Source organism: Geotrypetes seraphini, chromosome 8, assembly GCF_902459505.1.
Source record: "Geotrypetes seraphini chromosome 8, aGeoSer1.1, whole genome shotgun sequence".
Taxonomy (NCBI): domain Eukaryota; kingdom Metazoa; phylum Chordata; class Amphibia; order Gymnophiona; family Dermophiidae; genus Geotrypetes; species Geotrypetes seraphini.
Window position 1 is genome coordinate 23,414,892 of NC_047091.1, and position 25,634 is coordinate 23,440,525.

Sequence of the window (25,634 nt, forward strand, 5' to 3'; positions counted from 1 at the left end):
GATTCCTGCAAACTTCTGTTTTCTCTGTATGCTCTTGATCCTGTGTTTCCCTGTAGGTGTCTTTTCCCTTTTTTTTTTTTTTATTCCTTCTTCATGTATGGTTGATTTATTAAAAGTTTTTTTATTTTTCCTATTTGTTGCATGCCTGTCTCCTTGGCCGCTGTATGTTTCTAATTTTTTGCTTTGTGTGTTTGTTTGTGTTTTTATGCTGATTGTATACTTTTATTGTTGTGCATATCTTGGAGACTGAAGGTCTGCTGCAGTGGCCGATGTCCTTTTGTTTTGCATATCTTGGAAAGTAGAATTCCTCTTCTATACTGCTACACCACCCTGCCATCCTTTGTCAGCTATAGATTAAACAATTAACACCTTTTGTTTTAGGCTTTCAGTGTTCTGAAGACAGATGGCTAGAGTCTTTCAGAGGTCAGTGTAAGAAATACATTTAATATAATTCTTAAATTCAGATATCCAGCCATACTTTTATCATTCTTAGATTCTTTCAGAGTTCAACCTGAGAAATGCATTTTATAATTCTTATATCCAGAGTTCAAGCTATACTTTTTTAATTCCAAATCCAGCATAATTAATCATATCGTGCTACAAATCAGCTATGGGCTTTGAGTTGCTCACTGACATTTCGGTTGCCTGGTTGCTTTATAGCCAGTTCAAAGATTGATGGGTTAATGAGAGACTTTAAGATCAGACTGCTTTTAAGGAAGCATGACAGGCAGATAGACCTAAACTATTTTCAGTCTGGGTTACACCTTTCTGTCAGTGAAACCAAGGCAAGAGATCAAGAAACGAGAGACAGCATATGGTGATATTGATTTACAGAACAAGTCGAGGCAATGCAAGCTACACCAAACGGATCCACCCCAATTGCTAGTTCAAGCCCATAAAGAGCTTTCAGATGCTTAAACATCAATTGCTGGATTGTAGCTCTTCCGTATCATAATATGGATTGGACACATCATCCTGTAAGCTGCACTTCATACTTCTTAAAAAATCAAAATGGTTCAGTTTCCTCCTTGAGTTTTGCTTTAGACTTAATCCACCAGTACTTGTGAGAGCTCAGAAGCCACATCTCCAAATAGCAGCGGATCCTCGCTCGTGACATGTTTTAAATGCTCCTTCCTGCGACTAGGCTGCCAACTTCTACCTCTTTTTGGTCAAGATGCAAGAGCAGGTCTGAACCATGAGCTGAGGGAAATTCCTTGTTGTAGAGAAGACAAATTTTTTCCCGTCCCGGTGGGAACTCATTTTCCCATCTCGTTGGCTCTTATTGGTTGAATGAGACATTATGACGTCACAATCTCAGCTCTGCTTCTCAAAGACTGAAACTCTTCACACTATTTATTCAATTTTCTATACTGTTCTCCCAAGTAGCGAATGCCTGGGGACAAATTTTCCCCGTCACCGCGGGAACTCATTTTCCCATCCCATCCGTGCCCCATTCCTGCAAGCTCCATCCTCATCTGCACAAGCCTCAAACACCTTAAAATCATAAGTGCTCGAGGCTTGTGCAGTTAAGTCAGAGCTTACAGGAATGGGACAGGGATAGTGACAAAACTCAGGGGATGGAGAATTTGAGTTCCCCGTGTCATTCTCTACCTTGTTGGTCTTTTGCAAGATATTACATTACATTACATTACATTAGTGATTTCAATTCCGCCTGTGCCTTGCGGTTCTAAGCGGATTACAAATTAGAAGAGATCTGGACATTACCGAGAGAATTACGTAACAATGATTACCGAGTACGGTATGGTAGAGGATTACAAATTATAAGATACAGTGGTGCCTCACACAACGAACTTAATTGGTTCCAGGAGCAAGTTTGTTATGCGAAAAGTTCGTTATGTGAAACGCGTTTTCCCATAACAATACATGTTAAAAAAAATAATTCGTTCTGTAGCATAAAATATGCTAAGATGACATAAAAAAAGATAAATGTGTTGTTATTATTTTTATTTAGATACATCTAAAAACATAATTGTTTTTTAAAACAACACACATTTTTTAAATTTAAAGACAGACTAAGTAGAGTCTAATTTTACAGTGAGAGAGGGCAGAGTCTCAGCGGCAAAAACTGGGACTTAACTGTTCATTTTTTTTTTCTAGCATCGGGGAAGCGGCGAGAGTAGCTCCGCCCCCCCAACGCATCAGCAGTAGGCGCCGGGCCCCTGCGAGCCGACGGTCCGCCACTGCACAGGGAGCCAGGCGGAGAGAGGGCAGTTAAGCGCAGTGCCTGCGCGGAAGGATGCAGCTCGGGCGACTTCGTTGTGTGAAACGAAGTTCGTTGTAGGAAGCAAGACATGAAGTTCGTTGTGCGCAGCGTTCGCTGTGCGAGGCGTTCGTTATGCGAGGCACCACTGTATCTGGATTTATCCGAAAGAATTACATAGCAAAGAATCAAGTGATAACAGGATACAGTGGAAAATATCAGTATATATGGGTTACAGAAGAAAAGTTACCTAACAATGAAGGAAGAAGTTTGTTGGATACTGAAGGTAGATGCTTATTTAGGAATCAGAATATTTTTGGAAGGTATGGTTCTAGGAGTTGACTAATGTGTTATTCACGGGGGGGGGGGGGGGGAGAGCATGTGCGAAAGGGGAGGAGATTAGTTAACGATATTGCGGTATATAAACTGTTATTATTATTATTATTATTACCGTAGTTAGTAGGGACGTGTTTTTTGAATAGAAATGTTTTGATTTCTTTTCGAAACACTTTGATGTCTGTTGTTTTGATCATCAGTTTGGTGATGGTGGGGTCAATTTTCGCTGCCTGTGTCGCTAGATATTGGGGGTAAAGGTGGTTAATGCCCTGTCACTGATTTTGGAGCTGAAAACCTGGCGGCACAATCTGAGAAATAGTGAGCAAAGTTTGCGCAGAACAAAGAAAATCTACCCAGCTTTAATCAGAGCCAGTCACTATCCAGTGATCTAACTGGTGCATTGGTGGTAAGACTTAGTAAGCAAAGAAGTACTTGCAGTGCCTTAATGTGGTACGTCTCCAGCACAGAGTGCCGAGCAGCTGGCAGGGAAGACATCGCCAGGGTTTTAGAAAGAGAGGGTCTATTTCTGTCCTCTCGCTTTATGAGCGGACATTTTCCCCCTACCAGTTCCACAGCATTGAAAGCAAGCTATGAGAGCTTAAGGAAAATGGCTTCCTGCTCCTCAGGCCTCCGCAGGAGCGGCTGTACTGGGACTGCGTGCAGCCCGGTGTACTCTGGCACCCGAGAACGCATTAAGAGCATCAGTTTACAACAGATTGCTTAATATCCATGGATCCAAAATAGAAGCATGGGCTCCTTTTACAAAGCGCTAAGTGGCTTGCAGATTAATCTGCAGTCTTATAACACTGGATGAGCCAGCGAAGATTGTTTTTTGGGGGAAAGGGTTAATTAAATAGTAGTAGGTAGATAAGAGGATGAGTAGTGGGTTGTTAGGCAGGTTAGGTAAGGGGAGGAGTGGAAGTAAGAAGGTAAAGATAGGTGTAGGTGAAACCGTGCAAGGATTGGCTAGAAAAAGGGGCTTAAGGATTGGTGGAGTTTTCTGAGGAGATTTGGCGGGCAGTGGAGAATTAGGGGTTTGGAGGGAGTGGGGAAGGTTAGGGTTGGAGGAGTAAATTGTCCCACCCTCCCCTTCCCTATTTTGGGGGCTCTCTCTTTGGTGGGTTTTTGTTTTGGGGGTGGGGTGGGTGGGTAGGGTTGGTCGCAGTTTGGTTGTGGAAAAAATTATATATTGGGGAAACAATTTTGGATCAGTGTGGCTATGCAACAGGTTTGGTTGACTACATTTTGTAACTGCTCATGTGCAATACCGCCATGGGTGGCGGCTGGACTCTGCGGCACCGCGTGTCTTACTGTAAGGGAATTGGGGAGTGGGGGAGAATTTTGGAAGAGGAGCTAGTTCGACACCGAGTAGCTCCAGAATTTTGAGTATAAGCTACACTGTTTTTTGAAAATGTTGATAAGTTGATTTGATTAAGGTTTGTTCTTAATGAAAATAAAGCTGCGGCCCATTTTTTGCCACTATATCTGAGTTGGTGTATTTTATTGTGAACAATCTGAGTGTGGTGCGAATTCCAGTGTTAGTGGTTTTAACGCACGCACCGTATTACCGCGTGCTATTCTGTGTGTTTAGGCCCTAGTGTGGCTTTGTAAAAGGAGCCCCGTGTGTTTTTAAAGTATCACATACTACGTCAAAAAGATCCACTGGCAAACAAAACAGAAGTGTAAGGTGAAAGTCTATTTAATTCTTTAAGGGAATAACGAGCCTCAGAATGTGGAGCTTGTCTACCCAATTCGGGTTCTTCTGTGAACAGCGTTCACTGGCTCAAATTCCACACTACCACTTAATTTTCTTTTTATTCTTTAAATTAATCTTATTTTAATTCTTTAATAACTTTTATTTTTAAAAAAATTCTCTATTGTTAAAAAAATTTTTTTTAATTGTCCGGCATTCTCATTAACCCACCAGCTGACTCTGCGGATGGTAAAGTCACCTCACAAATTGCTTTGACCAGAATCGGCAAATATATCTTCAAGCTTTATAAACAGTAACTCCGTCCTATGTCAGTAAAAGAAGCAGTACTTATCTTTTTAGAAGATTTTCATTCTTAATTCAGTCATTTCTTTTAATAGAGTTCCTGCTGCTTTTACCAAGCCATTGCTCGCTTTCTCGGCTCATTTCGACGCAGCCTGCATTGCGCGGGGCCGTATCTGCTCCCACTGCGTCAGGGAATTCAGGCGGTTTATTGTGCTAGTTAAGCATACCGATTCAGATTTCTATTCCGCTTAAACCTATGTTACTCAGCTTTATAAGGGAAAGTGTGTCCACCCACTTTTTTTTCAACAGTTACCTCAGTGTGCTACAGCATCCAAAAAACAAACAATCCCCCTCTTTTATGAACGCATAGCGTGGTTTTTAGCACCAGCAGGAGCGGTAACTGCTCCGACGCTCATATGCCGGAGCTAAAACCCATGCTAGGCATGCGTAAAAGCTAGCCAATGTTAGGAATTCTTAGGAAAGGAATGGAGAAAAGCCAGAGGGTATCATAATATCTCTATACCACTCTGTAGTGAGACCACGTCTCTAATACTGTGTTCAATTCTGGTCACCATATCTAAAAAAAGATAGAGCGGAATTAGAAAAAGGTGCAATAAAGAGGAACCAAAATGATAAAGGGGACGGAACGACTTCTCTATGAGGAAAGGCTCTTCTGCCTAGAGAATTGACAGCTGAGGGGAGAAATTTTTCCAGTGTATCCTCAATCCATTGGTATTTTCCCCTCCCCTTTTCCAATTCTAATTTAGGACAACATGTAAACTGCTTAGATAACTGTTTTATTTGTGGTATATTAATTAAATGTGAACTCTGGACTGTTGACCTGTTCTATTCCACTCAGTATTTTATGGAGCTCTATCATATCTCTTCTCCAAGCTGAAGAGTCCTAACTCCTCATATGGAAATCACCCCAACCCCTTTATCATTTTTCCTGCCCTTCTATGTACTTTTTCTAAAACCTCTATATCTTTTTTTGAGACGCGGTGACCAGAATTGCACATGAAAAGAGTGAACTTAACTACCATTGTAACTAATTTTTCCATATCTCATGACAGCTTGTTCCTCCAATTCTTAACAAATTTTATCAGTTTTCTCAACATCATTAAAATCTTCAACTGTCTCCTCTAGCCAATATTTCAGAGACAACAATCTGTTTGAATACTTTCATGAATAGCCATGACTTGCCTCTTTGAAGGATAAGCCCAATTCCATCCCCTGGAGATCTCATTATATAATTTTGGATTGTCTTCTTTATTGAAACAAACAAAAATGATTTTTTTTTTCAACCAACAAAAATCATGTTCTACTGACTACTTTTTATCTTGTTGAAGGTGGTTTTTTTCCCCCTTTCATTTTCAAGATAACACTTTGCAAGGGAATCTTACTTCTGTGACTAAAGGGAATTGTCTGTACGTCAACAAAGTTGCTTCTCTGAATACAGCGGTTCACAAGTCAAATTCCTTTCCAATAACCAAAACTATTTCTGGTTCAGAAGGGAGTTTCAGCACCACAGTGGCACTGGACAGCATGTACATACCTGAATGTACATGTAGAGTCCATGTACATGTAGTGGAGTAATCTAGACTAGAGAAGAGAGTTTCCCAACTTGGTCCTGGAGTACCCCTTTGCCATTCAGGTTTTCGGGATAGCCACAATGAATGTACATAAATTTGATTTGCATACACTATCTCCATTCTATGCAAATTTACTTCATGCATATTCATTGTGGATATCCTCAAAACCTGACTGGCAAGGGGCTACTCCAGGACTGAGTTGAGAAACACTGAAGCAGGGGCTCTCAGTCCCCTCCTTGGGACACATCTGGCCAACCAGATTTTGAGGGTATCCACAATGAATATGCATAAGAAAATTTGCATTCTCACACAGATGATAATATTATATAGTAGCATATACTTGGAGACAATAGAGCAACATACAGTTCCTATACTGTATAGCCCCAAGTCCAATTCTTCACGGACCTCAGCAAAACCACTAACCACTCAATAATATCTCATAGTGGCAAAGCTTAATGTGTCATCTCGTCTTAGGTCCACATTACACTTGCATAAGAATTTTACTTAAACTTTCAACTTTTAAACATTAATTTAGATGTTATCTTAAAAAGTTTTTGGTACGACCTGGGACGCTAGATCCAACATGTGATGATAGGACAGAGTACAATATTGGGTTTCAAAAAGGGATTGGATGACTTCCTGAAGGAGAAAGGGATTACAGGGTATAGATAGAGGATTACTATACAGCTTACTTCAGGATTAGGGTATAAACAATTTAGGTGGTGGAGAACTTACAGGTCATGGTCCTGGGGGGCCGCTGCGGGAGCGGACTGCTGGGCACGATGGACCCCTGGTCTGACCCGGCAGAGCCAATGCTTATGTTCTTATGTTTCGCCTGAAGCTTTTTCAAGGATCCTCCCCAGAACCGCTCATTGCCACTAAACTCTATGAGTTGTGGGTTTCTTGAAAACTTGACTGGTTAGGTGTATCCTGAGCAGTGGATTGGGTTAGAGCAATGAGCTGAGAACCAGAAAGCCAGGGCACAATGCTTGGCAAGCCATTTAACTGGTGGGCAGATTTTTTATTGCTTTTTCCAATTTGTGCAATGGGACTAGTTATTAATAATACACTGTGGTAGAGGTTAATATCTCTAGCTGTTCGACTGAAGATCTCTGAAGACAGGGAAATGCCTCTTACTGAAATAAAGACCTTTTTCAAAAGCTTAGAAACAGATGTTTTTTCAGTGCTCAGCATGGCCACATCACCCACGTATGTGACTGGCGAACTGTTGTCCACAGAAAACAGCAGCTACAAATGTCTTATCCAGATCATCTACATTTTTTTTAAAAAAATAGCTATTTACAGTCTTTTGTAAGCACAGAAATCATAATGTACGAACTGAGGCCCATGTATTTCCAATAACGTGTTTTTTCCACTTGTCAAGTTAATTAGTGGTAAAACAACGGAGCGTGCGATTTTTGTGTGTGCGAACAAGGACTCTTCACAGGAGGAAAATGAACCAGGGGAGTCATCCCTAGTGATTCCAATCTCCAGAGCTCTGCAATCACTCAGAGGTCCGGGGTGCATGTTGTCGATAACACGCTGTAACCATAAGTGACTCATCAGGAAATGGGCAGAAAAGTGCAGAACTGAAAGATAACTGCTCAGGACCCTGTCAGAGATATGGGCACAGAAGGAAGTCAGTCAAACTCAAAAAATCCTAAAATGTAATACAAAAAAAAACCCCAATCGAAGCTTCATAAGAACATAAGAATTGCCGCTACTGGGTCAGACCACTGGTCCATCGTGCCCAGAAGACCAGCGCCCTAACCGAGACCAGCCCTACCTGCGTACATTCTGGTTCAGCAGAAACGTGTCTAACTTTGTCTTGAATCCCTGGAGGGTGTTTTTCCCCTATAACAGCCTCCAGAAGAGCGTTCCAGTTTCCTACCATTCTCTGGGTGAAGAAGAACTTCCTTATGTTCGTACAGAATCTATCCCCTTTCGACTTTAGAGAGTGCCCTCTCGTTCTCCCTACCTTGGAGAGGGTGAACAACCTGTCTTTATCTACTGTCTATTCCCTTTATTATCTTGAATGTTTCGATCATGTCCCCTCTCAGTCTCCTCTTTTCAAGGGACAAGAGGCCCAGTTTCTCTAATCTCTCACTGTACGGCAATGCTAAGTTGAAAGACGTTTTCTATCATAGTGCAAAATGGCTTTTATTGATAGATTGCTACTTCCCGATTCTATTTCTAGACCACTTCGCTCCTCATAACAAAATCTCCTTACGATCCCTTCACTCCATCATATCGTTTAGAACGCCACGCATAAAAACCATTTTCTCGGTCGCTGCGCCAACTTTATGGAATGCCGTACTCCACTATCTCAGACGAGAAGACTGTTTATCCAAATTTAAATCAAATCCTAAAACATTTATGTTTGAAGATACTTTTAATATATTAGCCAACTTCGACCGACTGCTAACCTGAAGCATTCTCTTTAACTCTTTCCCTTCTGTGTCTCCCTCTTATTTTCCTTTTCTATTTTTTTATACAATGTAACTTTACTCCTTATGTAATATGTTACAGTTCTTTATTGTTTGTATCTGTCTTTGTCTTTGAATAACTTTTTTTTAAACTTTATATTCCAAATCAAAATTCCAACTAAGTTCATAAATAGAAACGGGACAACAAAAGCGCTTCCAGGAAGCGATACTTCATTTTTTCCTCTCGTTTTATCCTCCCCTCATTTCATTTTTATTTATACAATGTAATTTAAAAACTTGCCCTTCCCTCTTCTCCCCTAAGTCTCATATCCTTTGTAATTAAGTCTTTGTATCGATCTTATTCCCCCATTTTTATTTTTTGCTTTTAATATATAGAATTTATATATATATATATATATATATATATATAAAATTTATATTTCTTATTATTGTAAACCAACCAGATACTTGTGATGGTCGGTATTTCAAAATATGAATAAACTTGAAACGTATTTGAATATGTCCCACTCTTTGGATAGATGTGGTTTTAACGAGATTGATGTCTCACGTGTCTCTGTACAAGCAACATAGAAATGGATCCTATATCAGTTCTGCCCCTCTAATGAAAGATTTTTCCACTCTACAGTAATTTTGTACATGAGTTTTGGGTATGATATTAAAAGACGGTTGTTCATCACTTCTCCTGGTCTATTTTAAGTACAGTAGAAACAGTTGGAGGTCACCTGAGCGAGAACAGATATATATTTATTTCAGCCCCAAAGAGATGAAATGCAGAATTTTAAAATATCCTGGAGCAAAAGAGAAAGGAGATGCCCTCGGCAAAGGCACCTGGGAATGTGTTAACTCGGCTTCTTTTCGCTCAGTGGTAAGTTGCCTCAGAGCTGCTCTGTTTAGCTAGTAATATATGAAATTATTTCTTCCTGTGGATAAATATTTTGATTTGGGAAATGTTTTGCTAATTATATATACTTAATTCTCTCTGCAGAAAGTCTCAGCTTTACTTGCTCTTATTAGAAAAGTTAAGCAGTGGAACCTGAAGTCCTTCTCTCCAAAGTGCCGAACACTGTTAAATATCTTCTTTCCCCCCTCCCCCCCCCCCCCAGCAGAACAAGACGAGGCAAAGGAAACCTGGAGATCGTGGCTGTTCGTTCTCTATACTTGTACAGGACATTTTGAGTTTCTGCTTCTTACCTGTCCTGGATCCAAAACTGAAACAGTTGGGGGTATCCGGTGTGCTACGTGAATGTATAAAAAGGAGCAGCGCGGGGATTGAACCCATAACCTCATGGTGCTGAGGCAGGGGGTTCTAACCTCTAGGCCAGTGGTCCCCAACCCTGTCCTGGAGGACCACCAGGCCAGTCGGGTTTTTCAGGATAGCCCTGACGAATATGAATGGAGCAGATTTGCAGGCCTGGCACCTTCATTATATGCAGATCTCTCTCATGCATATTCATTAGGACCATCCTGAAAACCCGACTGGCCCGGTGGTCCTTCAGGACAGGGTTGGGAACCAGTGCTCCAGGCCACTCCTCCACTGTATGTCTGTGAGTGAGAGTGTGGGTGTAGCTTGCAGTTCTTCTACATCTGCTGTTCCGATCAAGGAACACCTCGTGAGTACTGAAGACCATCTGTTAGAACTAATCATTGAGCACATGCAGGAGGTCTGGGGTTTGTAGTCCCCTCGGGCTGCAAGAAAGCCCTGGCTGTCACACCATCTCAACAACCACTACCCAGTGTAGCTGCTTTAAAAGAAATAAAATAAAATTGAGGAACATCCTCTGGAGCAAGGGAACGATTGAAATGAATCCCGGGCATGAACAGCTCGAGAAGAACCAGCACAAGACGGATGATAGCAGCAGATGGGTGACAGTATGAAAGCAGGAGCAAGCTGGCATCAAAGTAGCTCTGCAGAGGCGGATGCCATTGGGCCATTAGCCCAGCCGAAAGTCAGTGAGCCAGTAATTATCTGCCTGGTGCCAGTCCTAGGAGACAGATTCGGTGGCACTTTTTCAGGAAAATCAAACTCTGAAAAGTTCTTTTTTGTCCACCGTCAGCCAGCGCTATTGAAACAGGGACAGCGAGATCCCGTATGCAATTGGACATCGCAGCGAGCGAAGACAGCAAGGGGCGACAGCGCTAGGAGGCTTCCCGGTGAGACTCTATTTCCAAAGTTTCTGTCCATGAAAGGGAACCTTATGGCCTCTCTCCAAGTAATCCATGTGAACTGTTACTGATCTTGGTCGCTTGGAAGAGCTCGACTTATACAACCGTGCCATCGCAGCGATTTCAGACAAGGAGGAGACAAGATAAACAATCCATTTCCACACTACTACTATTTATTATTTCTATAGTGCTGTACATTCAACACCCAAGAGACGGTCCCTGCTTGAAAGAGCTTACAATCTAAATTATGTCAGACACACAGGACACAAGGTGGCTCAATATATGCCGTCCACTCGTGTAAAGAGATGAAGAGGTAGAGAGGGGAGAGACCAAGAAACGGAAATAGTGTCGTAATAGTTGGAAGCATTATGATTTAAACGCAGCTTCGCAAAAGTGGGCTTTGAGCCTGGATTTGAATACCGCCAGAGACAGAGTCTGGCATACTGAATCAGGCATAGAGGTCGATGTTGAAAAGACAGCCGACTGCATAAATGCTTTTATGGGAAAAAAAATATATATTCTGGCTCACTTGGATGGACGACGGTTATATAAATTGTGATACTTTCTGCTCTGGTGCAACCAATCACTGAAAAATACACACCAAGGCACTCACAATACGTATGCTGCAAAAACTGGAACTAAGAGTTACTCTACAAAGTAGAAAATACTTGTTGTTCTCGCAAATTTTTAAATGGTTTAACTACAGTTTCAACGAAATGAAAATACTATAGTTCTTACTTCTCTCTCTAATCTTAATTATATGTGAACCGAGTCCAGCTCCATTGGGAGATGACCCAGTATATAAACTGAAGATTAGATTAGATTAGATAGTAAGTGGAGGGGGGGGGCACGGACCCCCCCCAGATGCTGTCTTGGTGGGGGTGCCGGCACCTCTGCTCTTCTCTGTCCTACTTCTAACTCCACTGGCGTGAGCTGCGTCTCCAACCTGCTGCTTGCGGGGGCTTTGAAGTCACTTCCGGATCACAGGACAAGGAAGTGACCTCAGAGGCAGATCCAGATTGGAGATGCCAATTGCGCCGGTGAAGAGTTAAAGAGGTATGAGAAGACGGGAAGGTGCATTCATGGCAGGGGGGAGTGCGGGGCGGACAGGGGAGCGAGGGGTGCACCAGTGACCAAACTTTTACACCTGGGGTAAATGAGGTGCATGGAAGCAGTAGTCTAAATAATGCCCTTGACACCTTCCCATAGGGCTAGGCACAACTCATGCAATTAGCATTAATATGGGTTCTTAATACCAAATGGTTGATTGCTAAGGGCTCATTGCTCAAGGGATTTGCTTGTGCAACTTGGGTGTGTGTACAAAGTTAGGTGTGAAAATCTGATTTATAGCATTAATTTCTGCCAAAGTGTCTGGGGGGGGGGGGGGGGGAGAGGGGGAAGGAGACATCCAATTGTGGTTTTTTTTTGTTCCCCAGTGAAACATTTTTCCACTGAAAGAAGTGGCGTATAATGTGTTGATGACTGGAAGAAAACCTCTTTATATTTAATTGCCTGAGAATCCGATGCATTGACATGCAGCAAAATGTAAGAAACGTTCAAGTGGGGGGAGGGGGGGGAGTTAGGTTTTCTATAGCCACTTCAAGATTATAAATATGAGGAGGTGCTAAAAAGTTCTCAGCCCAACCAAGCAACTTCCTAAATCCTGAGCATTGCCACTGTAGCTCAAAATGAGTTTATTTCATTAAGTGCCAATTTGCAGAAACAAACTTCCATGTTTTGACATTGTTTTAGATCATTGATTGAACGATATCCACGTCATTCTCTTCTTGGTTCGGCTGAGAACTTTTCAGCACCCCCTCGTAATACAGTAATAACCTTTTTATATATAGAAATACGATGGCAGATAAAGGCCAAACGGCCCATCCAGTCTGCCCATACGCAGCAGTAATCATTATCTCTTTCTCTCTCCGAGAGATCCCACGTGCCTATCCCAGGTCCTTTTGAATTCAGACACAGTCTCTGTCTCCACCACCTCTTCCGGGAGGCTGTTCCACGCATCTACCACCCTTTCTGTAAAAAAGTATTTCCTCAGATTTCTCCAGAGCCTCTCACCTCTTAACTTCATCCTATGCCCTCTCATCGCAGAGTTTCCTTTCAAATGAAAGAGACTCATTTACATTAAGTAGGTATTTGAATGTCTCTTTTCATATTTCCCCTCTCCCTATTGGCTAAGGCTCTTAACATTTGCATCTCCTCTTCCTATAGGCTAAGGCTCTTTCCACCTACATTGTGAGGTCATTGAACTGCCCATCTGCAGTAACCATTATCTCTTCCTCTCTCCAAGAGATCCCACGTGCCTATCCCAGGCTTTCTTGAATTCAGACATAGTCTCTGTCTCCACCACCTCTTCTGGGAGACTGTTCCACGCATCTACCACCCTTTCTATAAAAAAGTATTTCCTTAGATTACTCCAGAGCCTCTCACCTCTTAACTTCATCCTCTGACCTCTCATTCCAGAGCTTCCTTTCAAATGAAAGAGACTCGACTCATGCGCATTTACGCCATGTAGGTATTTAAACGTCTCTATCATATCTCCCCTCTCCCGCCTTTCCTCCAAAGTATACAGATTGAGATCTTTAAGTCTGTCCCCATATGTCTTATGAGGAAGACCACGCACCATTTTATTAGCCTTCCTTGGACTGACTCCATCCTTTTTATATCTTTTTGAAGATACGGTCTCCAGAATTGTACACAATTTTATAAATGAAGTCTCACCAAAGTCTTATACAGTGGCATCAATACCTCCTTATTCTACTGGCCATTCCCCTCCCTATGCACCTTAGCAACCTTCTAGCTTTTACCATCACCTTTTCAACCTGTTTGGCCACCTTAAGATCAACATATACAATCACACCCAAGTCCCGCTCTTCTCTGTCGCGCACAAAAGTTCTTCACCTTCTAAACTGTACGATTCCTTTGGGTTTTTGCAGCCCAAAAGTAAGATCTTGCATTTCCTAGCATTAAATTTTAGCTGCCAAATTTCAGACCATTCTTCAAACTTCGCCAGGTCTTTCTTCATGTTATTCACACCATCCAGTGTGTCTACTCTATTGCAGATTTTGGTATCATCCACAAAGAGGCAAATGTTACCTGACAGCCCTTCAGCAATATTGCTTATAAAAATGTTAAAAAGAAGAGGCCCACCTTGAGGCCCACCACTGGAAAAATCCCTTTCCGCAGAGCAATTTCGATTGACCTCTACTCTCTGTCACCTTCCACTCAACCAGGTCATCATTTTGTGGCCCATCCTGAGGGCACTCAGTTTATTTATTGGACGTCTGTGTGGTACACTGTCAAAGGCTTTGCTAAAATCTAAACACACCACATCTAGAGCACTCCCTCTATCCAATTCTCTGGTCACCCAGCCAAAGAAATTAATTGTCTGACAAGACCTACCTCTAATGCATCCATGTTGCCTCTGGTCCTGCAATTCACCGGATTCCAGAAACTTCACATTCTCTGTTTTAAAAATATTTCCATTAATTTGCTTACCACAGAAGTCAGACTTATAATAATAATAACTTTATTCTTTTATACCACCAACATCAACAGTTCTGGGAGGTTCACATAAAAGAGAATTGGACAATCAGTGAATAAGAACATAAGAATTGCCGATGCTGGGTCAGACCAATGGTCTATCGTGCCCAGCAGTCCGCTCATGCGGAGGACCATAGGTCAAAGACCAATGCCCTGAGACTAGCCTTACCTGTGTTCTGGTTCAACAGGAACTTGTCCAACTTTGTCTTGAATCCCTGGAGGGTGTTTTCCCCTATAACAGCCTCCGGAAGAGTGTTACAGTGTTCCACCACTCTCTGGGTGAAGAAGAACTTCCTTACGTTTGTACAGAATCTATCCCCTTTTAACTTTAGAGAGTGCCCTATCGTTCTCCCTACCTTGGAGAGGGTGAACAACCTGTCTTTATCTACTAAGTCTATTCCCTTCAGTATCTTGAATGTTTCAATCATGTCCCCTCTCAGTCTCCTCTTTTCAAGGGAGAAGCGGCCCAGTTTCTCTAATCTCTCACTGTACGTCAGCTCCTCCAGCCCCTTAACCATTTTATTCGCTCTTCTCTGGACCCTTTCGAGTAGCACTGTGTCCTTCTTCATGTACGGTGACCAGTGCTGGACGCAGTATTCCAGGTAAGGACGTACCATGGCCCTGTACAGCATCATGATAACCTCCGATCTGTTCGTGATCCCCTTAAGCATTCCTAGCATTCTGTTCGCCCTTTTCGCTGCCTCCATGCATTGCGCGGACGGCTTCATCGACTTGTCAACCAGTATTCCCAGGCCAAAAATTAGTCAGACAGCTGTATTTTGGATTATTCTCAGTCCGCCCTTCTCCAGTCCTCCGGTACCACTCCCAACTCTAGAGAAGCATTGAAATGTCAGTCAGCGGAGCCACCAGAACTTCCCTAAGTTCCTTCAGCACCCTCGGATATACACTATCCGGCCCCATCGCTTTGTCTACCTTTATTATATCTAGCTCCTCAAGAACACAACCCTCTGAAAATCGATCAGGATCTATTACTCCTCCATACCTATTCACGTTTGTCTTCTGCGGTCCCGCTCCCAGCGCTTCAACCGTGAACACAGAACAGAAATATCTGTTAAGCAATTCGGCCTTTTCTTTATCAGCTTCTACATATTCCTCCCCTTCACCTTTGAGTCTCACAATGCCACTTTTGTTCTTCCTATCACTGATGTATCTAAAAAATGTTATGTCTCCCCATTTTACTGTCAGCTATTTTTTTCTTCCATTTGCATCTATGCTTTCCTGACCACATGATCAGCCTCTGTTAACCTTTCCAGATATTTTTGCCTGTCTTCCTCTTTCTGCGATCTTTTGTAGTTTCTGAAAGCTAACCTCTTATTCCTTACCTTCTCAGCTACTACTTTTGAGAACCAAAGTGGCCTTCTTTTCCTCTTACTTTTACTTACTTGCCTTACTAAAAAGGTTTGACGCTCTTACAATTACTCCTTTCAGTTTTGCCCACTGCATTTCCACTCCTTCCAGACGTTCCCATCCAGACAACAATTCGAACAAAATTTGTTTTTTAAAGTCTAGAACCTTTGCTTTTGAATGAGCCCTCTCTATACCCATCTTAATATTAAACCATATCATGCAGTGATCACTGGATGCCAGTTGACCACCCAGTATAACATCAGAAACACTGTCCCCGTTTGAAAGCACTAAGTCCAGTATGACCTCTTCCCGCGTGGGTTCCATTACCAACTGCTGGAACAGTTCTCCTTGAAGAGAATCCAAGATCTCCCTACTGCTAGAAGACCCCAATCAATATCCGGCATGTTAAAATTACCTATTAGCAAAACTTCCTCTTTTTTAGACATATTCTGAATGTCTACTATCAAATCTCTATCTACTTCTTCTGTCTGTGAAGGAGGCCTGTATATCACATCAATGTAAATATATTCACCATTCTCTCTTTCCAAATTGATCTACACTGCCTCTTCCTTGCCCTGCAGATCCTGCAATTGTGTGACTTTAATATGATCTTCAACATATAACGCCACTCCTCCTCCTTTTCTTCCTACCCTGTCTTTTCTGAACAGATTATAGCCCGGTATAACTACATCCCAATCATGGTTCTCCGTGAACCACGTCTCTGTGATTGCTACTATATCCAACCCCTCTTCTTCCATTACAGCTTCTAGATCCAGAATCTTGTTTCCCATACTTCGAGCATTAGTATATCCTGCTTTTCATCCAAGTCTTCATTAATCAAAGCACAGTTTGCAAAGGATGAGTCATGCTACCTTACTGTGCTTTGCTGTATCCAGGCCTTCTGACATTAGTATTCTTCACCTAATTATTACTAATCTGTCTGATTTTCACCAAGAATGTACAGACAGATTGTTCACCCTCTCCAAGGTAGGAAGAACGAGAGGGCACTCTCTAAAGCTGAAATGGGATAGATTCCGTACAAACGTAAGGAAGTTCTTCTTCACCCAGAGAGTGATAGATAACTGGAATGCTCTTCTGGAGTCTGTCATAGGGGAAAACACCCTCCAGGGATTCAAGACAAAGTTGGACAAGTTCCTGCTAAACTGGAACGTACGCAGGTAGGGCTAGTCTCAGTTAGGGCACTGGCCTTTGACCTATGGGCTGCCGTGGGAGCGGACTGCTGGGCGCGATGGATCACTGGTCTGACCCAGCAGTGGCAATTCTTATGTTCTTATGAGGACCAGGTTCAATTCTCACTGCAGCCCCTTCCGACTCTGGGCAAGTCACTTACCCTCCATTACCCCCAAGTACAAAATAAGTGCCTGTACATAACGTCAACCACAGAAAGAGAGTATTCCTTTGCATATCAAATTAGGGTTACCACACGTCCAGATTTCGCCGGACATGCCCTCCTTTTTGAGGACATGTCCGGGGGTCTGGCCGTGTTTTGAGGCTTGACTCATTTAGAGCACTGGTCTTTGACCTGAGGGCTGCCGCGTGAGCAGACTGCTGGGCAGGATGGATCGCCGGTTTGACCCAGCAGCAGCAATTCTTATGTTCTTATGTAGAGCAGGAAGTCGGTGGAGGAGCTCAAGGTTGGTTGGTTGGTTAGTTTGTACATGCATCCAAAAAGTTGCTCCATTACTGCTACCGGGGGTCATTCAGATTTTTTATTTTTTTTTGTATGAGCTGTGCAGTAGGAAAGATTAGGGAGCAATGGGACAAGGCAGAAGGAGATGCCGGTCACAGGTTGCTCCTGCTTCTGACCTTTGTTCCCTCCTTATTTCACGCTGTGGTTCTATCAGATGTTGTAAGCAGGGACGGGACAGAAGAGAACCCTAAAGGTTGTCTTTTAATTACTGACTGCAGTGTGAATCAGAGAGAGAGAGAAAGAGAAAGAAAGAGAGAAAGAAAAAGAGAGAGAGTAAAGAGAGAGAAAGAGAAAGAAAGAGAGAAAGAGAAAGAAAAAGAGAGAGAGTAAAGAGAGAGAGAGAGAAAGAGAAAGAAAGAGAGAAAGAAAAAGAGAGAGAATAAAGAGAGAGAAAGAGAAAGAAAGAGAGAAAGAAAAAGAGAGAGAGTAAAGAGAGAGAAAGAGAAAGAAAAAGAGAGAGAGTAAAGAGAGAGAGAGAGAGAGGGTGCACGTGGTTGGGGAAGAGGGATTAACATCTACATTTGACTTTTTGGCTTTCATCTGCATGCAAAGTCTCTCTTTGTGGGTTGTTGTTTTTTTTTCCATTGACAATTACTCCTTGGTTATCTGTTTCTCTCTCTCTCTTTCTCTCTCCTCTCTTCTTTTCTTTTAATTAGCTATGGATGCAAGATCCCAGTGAAACTCTGAAACATTAAAACCAGCAAATGCCTTTTTTTCATTTTGTTTTATGCGACATTAAAACCTTCTGGCAAAGAAGACACACTGCACTGAAAACTCAACTCTATGTGAAATAAAATGTGTGATTTTGACATTTCGGTTTGGAACACTGCTCCCCAGCTGTTCAGACAGGCTCGTTTATCAGCTTGTACCACTACGCTGGCGTAACCTTTTAGGACTGCTGCGCTAAACTTCTGTGTGTGCATTGACTACGCCGTAGCCACCTTAAGGCAGGGGTGTCCAAATGTCGGTCCTCGAGGGCCGCAGTCCAGTCGGGTTTTCAGGATTTCCCCAATGAACATGCATGAGATCTGTTAGCATACAATGAAAGCCGTGCATGCAAATAGATCTCATGCATATTCATTGGGGAAATCCTAAAACCCGACTGGATTGCGGCCCTCAAGGACCGACATTTGACACCCCTGCCTTAAGGAGTGAATGGTCCTGTTATAACAGCTTCCAGTCTATTGGTTGTGAAACCCTGACTCTGCATGAGAAATTCACCCTAAACCCCAAGTTTTTGCTAATGACGCCCCATACGTAGCTTGAATTGTTGTTGAGTGATAGAAAGAACATAAGAACATAAGACTTGCGTCTGTCGGGTCAGACCGGAGGTCCATCATGCCCGGCAGTCCGCTCACGTGGCGGCCCCTCAGGTCCAGGACCCTAAAACTCACATACGCTTTTCGCTTTTGTCCTGTAGAGTAACCTTCTATCTATACCCTGCAATCCCCTTCGCTTCCAGGAAGTCATCCAGTCCCTTTTTGAAACCCAGTATTGTACTCTGTCCTATTACCTCCTTTGGAAGCGTGTTCCAGGTGTCCACCACCCTCTGAGTGAAGAAAAACTTCCTTGCATTCGTTTTGAATCTGTCCCCTCTCAGTTTTTCCGAGTGACCTCTTGTTTTTGTTGTCCCCGCTAGTCTGAAGACTCTGTCCCTCTCCACCCTCTCTATGCCTTTCATGATTTTATATGTCTGTATCATGTCTCCTCTCAGTCTCCGCTTTTCCAGGGTAAAGAGCCCCAGTTTGTCTAACCTTTCGGCACATGAAAGGTTCTCCATTCCTTTTATCATCCTAGTTGCTCTCCTCTGGACCCTCTCAAGTATCGTCATGTCTTTCTTAAGGTACGGTGACCAGTATTGGACACAGTATTCCAGATGTGGTCGCACCATTGCTCGATACAATGGCAGGATGACCTCCTTCGTTCTGGTAGTGATACCTTTTTTGATAATGCCCAGCATTCTGTTCGCTTTCTTTGAGGCCGCTGCACATTGCGCCGCTGGCTTCATTGTTGTATCCACCAATACCCCCAGGTCTTTTTCTAGGGTGCCTTTCCTCATCACCCTTCCTCCCATCGTATAGCTGTACATGGAGGTGTAGGAGAGTTGGCTGGGCTCGATTTGATCTCTCCTATTTTCTGGTATTTACTTGGTACCTTTAGGGGAGATCATTAAGAAATCAAATGGCTCTGAGGCAGGATCCAAGATGGCCGCGGATGCAAGCTGCTGAATCAGTCGCCGAACTGACGCTAAAGTTTGGAAGCTTTTTGAGCTCCTTTGAGCGGAATTTTGCCTCAAACATGCCAAAAAGAAGGGGAAAGAGCACCGGTGGGGCCTCCCTGCGCTCCGGAACACCTACCTCCGGCAACATTGAAGCGCTGTTTCGGCGTTTTCAGGACACCATGGCGACGTCGGGATTTCAGTTAGAGACACCTCTTGGGAACGGAGCAGAGGTGTCTCACCGAAGTTTGGAGACCACCTTGAGCCCCGACGTAAGACCTCCTCCTCTGCACCCCCGTGCAACCAGCTCCCCAGGGGTAGAGAGCCAACCGGAAGTCGGCATGAGCTCTCCCCTAGAGGCTGCGCGGAGCTGGGTTGAAGAAGCCGTGTCAGGTTCACAGGCTATGCAGGAGAGCCTGAATACGGACGGGAGTGCTGCAACAACTAAAACTGGACCCACTCAAGCGGAGGGAACTGGAGGAGAGCTGTCGAATGGTGAGCATAAACTTTTGAATACACACTTACAAATTCCTATTATAGTTAAGCCCCAGGAAGTTACATTAGATGCCTTGTGGGACCTGGTTGCTAATATGGCGAAGACAATTAATGTTCAACAAGTGCAAGTGGAGGGGAAAATGAAAGACCAAGAAAAAGAAATTACTTTAATAAAGCAAGATATTGCTGACTCAAATAAATCATTGGACAGTATTAAAAATGAATTAAAATCTTCCAAACAACTTCAAGAGACTTTAATTAAGGACAATGTTAATTTAAGAAGGAAGATTGAAACATTTGAAAACTTTTCAAGAGGCAACAATATCAGAGTGATTAATTTTCCACGAATTACAACAATTACCCCGCGAGAAATGTTAAAACGATACCTGACGGAAATACTAGAAGTTCCTGAGGGTTCATTACCTCCATTTACACAGGTGTACTATCTTCCCAGGAAAAATCAAACTCAGCAACAGGAAGACAGCCAAGGTCCAATAGATGTATCGGCATTATTGGAATTATCAGACAAAGAGTTGGCTACTCCTGCAACATTAGTAGCAACTTTAGCTCTAACAATGGATAAGAACTGGATTTTGAGACTTTTCTTTAAAAATAGAGCAAAGGAATTTATGGGATTCAAAATACAAATGTTCCCAGATTTAGCCAGGGACACACAAAGGCGAAGAAAAGAGTTTCTTATGATAAAACCGGGAATTATAGCTCTTGGAGCAACTTTTTTCCTACGATATCCTTGTAAATGTGTTATACAATATAACTCTCAAAAATATGTTTTCTTTGAGCCTTACCAGTTGACAACTTTCCTATCTCTTTCTCGGCTTGAGAAGGGAAAGAATGGAGGAGTATAGGAAATTTAAGATGTCCTCATCAGCTGACTTGCATTATTTTCCTTAATATTATCTCTTTGTATTTTCCGTTTATAATTACATTTTGGATCATTTGCGGACTTGAGCCGATTTAAGTTAATTTGTATCCTTAAAAAATTTATAATATTGCTATGATTTTCTTTTCTTGACTTAAAAAGCTTTCTGTACAAGTAAATCTTGAATTGTATTTTGAAAATTGAATAAATAAATAATAATAGAAATCAAATGCATTCAAAGAATTTACAAAAATTGTGCATAAAAATATTACCCATTTGTCGCAATAGATGAAGAACAATCAGAACAGAAAATATATTCAATTATTATAGTTTAGTTTTATTATGCAATCTGTAAATAAACTCACTATCCCTAGTGAATAATCAAAAATAAAATACAATATGGGGGAAATTCTATAACAACTAGTAAATTGGCTTCAATTATGAGCTTGTGGAAGCTGATAATTAAAAAAAAAAAAAGACCTCCCCCCACCTTTTTACAAAATTGAAGCATGGTTTTTAGCGCCGTGCATGGCCGTGCAACGCTCATAGAGCATTGGAGCTGTTACTGCCGTGACGGGCGCTAAAAAACATGCTATGCTTTTGTAAAAAAAAAAAAAAAAGGGTGGGGTTAAACAGGTGATAGGCATCTAACCTCTTAGGTTTGATTCTACAAAAGATAGGCACCATTTAACTGCAAGGTAGATGTGTTTAGGTGTGGAGAAGGACTTAGGCGCCATTCTCAAAAAGACTTAGGGCTAGATTCACTAAGCAAACCGACCGCGTACCGATCGGTTTGCGACCACCATAGCGACCAGGTTTCCCTCCGGCCTGACTCACAAACCTGTCCAGCAATCCGCTTCAAATCCGTACATGCAAATGAGGGGAAACGCATGCAAAGTAGGCAGGGACGTGATTCACCATTCAAATTCTGGATACCGATTGGGCTGGCCGATCAAGAATAGAAGTGACTGCTGGGGGCCAGTCGCACAAGTCTCGGCCGACTCTCCTGCTCCATTGCCCTGCTCTCTGCCCCGATCGAAAGAGGTTTGCAGCACCGGGGGAAATCGTGGGGCTCCTGTCCCTGCTCTGCTCTCTACCCTGAGCTCTGCTTTGGAGCCGATTTCAAAACAAAAAAGGGTGCAGGAAAGAGAAGGCAGGAAGTGTGACTCTCTCTGCCGCCTTCCCTGCAGTGCGAGCCCGAGGGGGTTTCCGCTTTAAACCCATGGGCTCGCACTGCAGGGAAGGCAGCAGAGAGCAGGAGAGTCTGGGTGGCAAGAGCAGGGCTGAAAGGGGAGAGCAGGAGAATCGGCGTTAAGAAAAGAAGAAAAAAAAAATCTATGCCAGGCCCGGAGGTCTAGCGCATGGCCAGACAGATAGTCTGTGCATGCGCTGGGATCACTATTGAGCGATCCGGGCAGGCAGATAGGGGCGTTCGGTACAAACGTAAGGAAGTTCTTCTTCATTCAGAGAGTGGTAGAAATCTGGAACGCTCTTCCAGAGGCTGTTATAGGGGAAAACACCCTCCAGGGATTCAAGACAAGGTTAGACAAGTTCCTACTGGAACAGAACATACGCAAGTAAGGCTAGACTCAAATAGGGCACTGATCTTTGACCTAAGGGCCGCCGCGTGAGCGGACTGCTGGTCAGCAGCACTGGCAAATCTTATGTTCTTAATTCATCGGACCTGCCCAGATTGGGCAGGTTCGTGAATCTAGCCCTGGTCTACATTACTGGCATCTAAGTTTATGGTCTATTTTATTTAATATACCCCTCTTCCGTATGCAATAACAGCGAGGTTCACAAAATTTATAAAGCATAAATAAAATGATCTATTTCTCAAAACAAACACACAAAAAAGTAAAATAAAATTAGATTAAAAAAAAAAAAAAATTTAAATTATAGGCAACAGTGCTAGTAAATCCGAATTGTATCAGAGCCGTCCAACTGAATAGAAAAGGCCTGTTCAAAGAGATACATTTTTAATACAGTTCTAAATCTTAGATATGTTTAGACAAGTTTAAGTTACGCGCCATTCTGTAAGTGTGATTGACGAGAGATACTGTGTAGATGCCCTTCACAGAAATTCCCCCTATGAGTGCTGAAAAATACTTTCTACTTTGACATAGATTCCTTGTCATATGGGAGATGACCAGGGCCTGACGGTTAAGGGGCCCTTTTATTAAACCTTATGAAATGAAAATGCTTTTCCCACAAAGGGCGTAAAAACTGTTTACAGTCATCTCCCTGTCCGCGTGTGGTATTTATTTATTTATTGTGATTGTTTTTTTTCATTTAGGGATCCTTTTACTAAGGCACGCTGACCGGTTTAGTGCACGCTAATTGATTTAATGCGCTCTAAAGATTAGTGCGCCTTAGTAAAAGGACCCCTTAGTCATAAAGATACACCAATATGGACTTGGTATTTAAAAAAAAAAAAAAGCTGGGCTCTTAAGTTAGGAGACCACCCCCCACCCCACCCCCTTTTACAAAACCATAGCGTGGTTTTTAGCGCCGGCAGCGGAGGTAAAAAGCTACAATGCTCCTAGACGTTCTAAATGCGTGCAGCCTGGATGCCAGGTGCCTTTGACATCTTTGCTAACGCTCACATAAACTGAGGAAGGTGCTGTGTTCTTCTCAACCCCTCGGCGGAGGTAAGATTGACTAGGACATGAAAGTTGGCCTTTAGTTCCTCTGGAATGCAAGGGTGGTATCTGCTCCGTCCTCAGCTCAAATGGCACGGAGCTATTGGTGGCATTGCTCACAGATTAAAGCATGGGGGTTCCAACATTTTTTGGGGATAGTGTTTTCAGAAGTATGATGTATACCGAGTCTGTTGTTACCTCTTCAAATTTTTAATTGTGCCTAGATACAATGAGAGAGAGAAAACGTTGTTTGGGCATTTTTTTGTTACTGAAGAATTTTTAGGTTTTATTTTCAAATGTGTTGATATTATTTTGAGGAATGATTTGCATTGGTTTTTGTTTCTGCTTTATATATGTTTATGTGGAAACCGCTGTGACTACAAGCGGTATATTCAATAATAAAATAAAATAGAGACGGATGTCTGTATTTGCTTGATCTGAGCTAAGGCCGGGGCGAGAGCTCCTGGAGCAAACCGGATCCCTCTGTGGGTTAGAATAACCTTGTATTAGAGCAATGCAAAAGTTACCTGGCAATGATTTATTTGGATTTTGCTCATGCCTTTGCATTGGTAACACAAGGCAGCTACAGTAGGTCTTTCCCAATCCCCAGAGGACTTACAATCTAAGAGCTAGATTGACTAATGTGCATTAATGCCCATTAATTTGTGCAAGTCCCATTATTTTTAATGAGGCTGACGCCCTAACAGTGTGTATTAAATGCAAATTAGCATGCATTAATAATGCAAAGTAATACCAGGGATAGGAAAGAGACATTCCATAAAACTAACTGAGAGAAGATTTAAAAGGAATTTAAGAATGTATTTTAGATAGCGTTCTAATAACATTTGTGCTTCGTAGGCCATCGTGGCAGAGCTGGCACTAGGCACTAGCAAAGTAACCCCCCCCTCACCTATTTTTACAAAAGCGTAGCGCGGTTTGTAACATAGAATTCCTATGAGCGTAGGAGCTGTTAGCACCGTGGATGGTGCTTTTATAAAACAGGGGGTGGGGGAGAGGTAAGTGTGTTATTGGGGTGATACATTTCTGGGGACAGCATTTGGCCATTGTTGGGACAAGTAAAAACTAGGACTGTGCATTCGTTCGGTTCACTAGCATATTCTACAAATTTTACTGTTCGCAAATCAATTTAGCATAAATTAATCTCTGACTTAATGATCCCACAATCAATTTGAATGCTTTCAAATTTTTTAGTGCAGATTAAACAAAATAAATAGCAAAGCACAGACATGGGATAAAAGCAGCATAACACTCGTTAAGAGGTTCACAGAAACACAGAAGCATTAGAAAAATGTTAAAGACCATATGGCCCATCCAGGCCATTCACGCTCTCTTAGAGATCCTATGTACTTAGGGTTACCATATGGCTCTAGAAAAGAGAGGATGGATTGAGATATCCGGCTTTTACTTCCATTGAAACCCAGATGTCTCAATCTGTCCTCCTTTTTTCTGGAGCCATATGGTAACCCCATATGTACTTGTCCCAAGCTTTCTTGAATTCAGATACATTTTTCAACTTTACCATCTCCCCCAAGAGGCCATTCCATGTCTGTCGCCTTTTACCTTTGTCCTATGCCCCCTCATTCCAGAGCTTCCTTTCAATTGGCGCGCATTTGTACCCTGTAGGTATTTAAATGTCTCTATCATATCTCCCCTCTCCCACCTTTCCTCCAAAGTCTGTTACAGATTGAGATCTTTAAGTCTGTCCCCATACACTTTATCACGAAGACCACACACCATTTTAGTAGCATTCCTCTGGACTGACTACATCCTTTTTATATCTTTTTGAAGGTGCGGCCTCCAGAATGGTTCACAATATTCTAAATGAGGTCTCACCAACGTCTTATACAGGGGCATCAATACCTCCTTTTTCCTACTGGCCATACCTCTTCCTATGCAACCTAGCATCCTTCTAGCTTTTCCCATTGCCTTTTCAACTTGCATGGCCACCTTAAGATCATCACATAGAAACATAGAACATGACGAGAG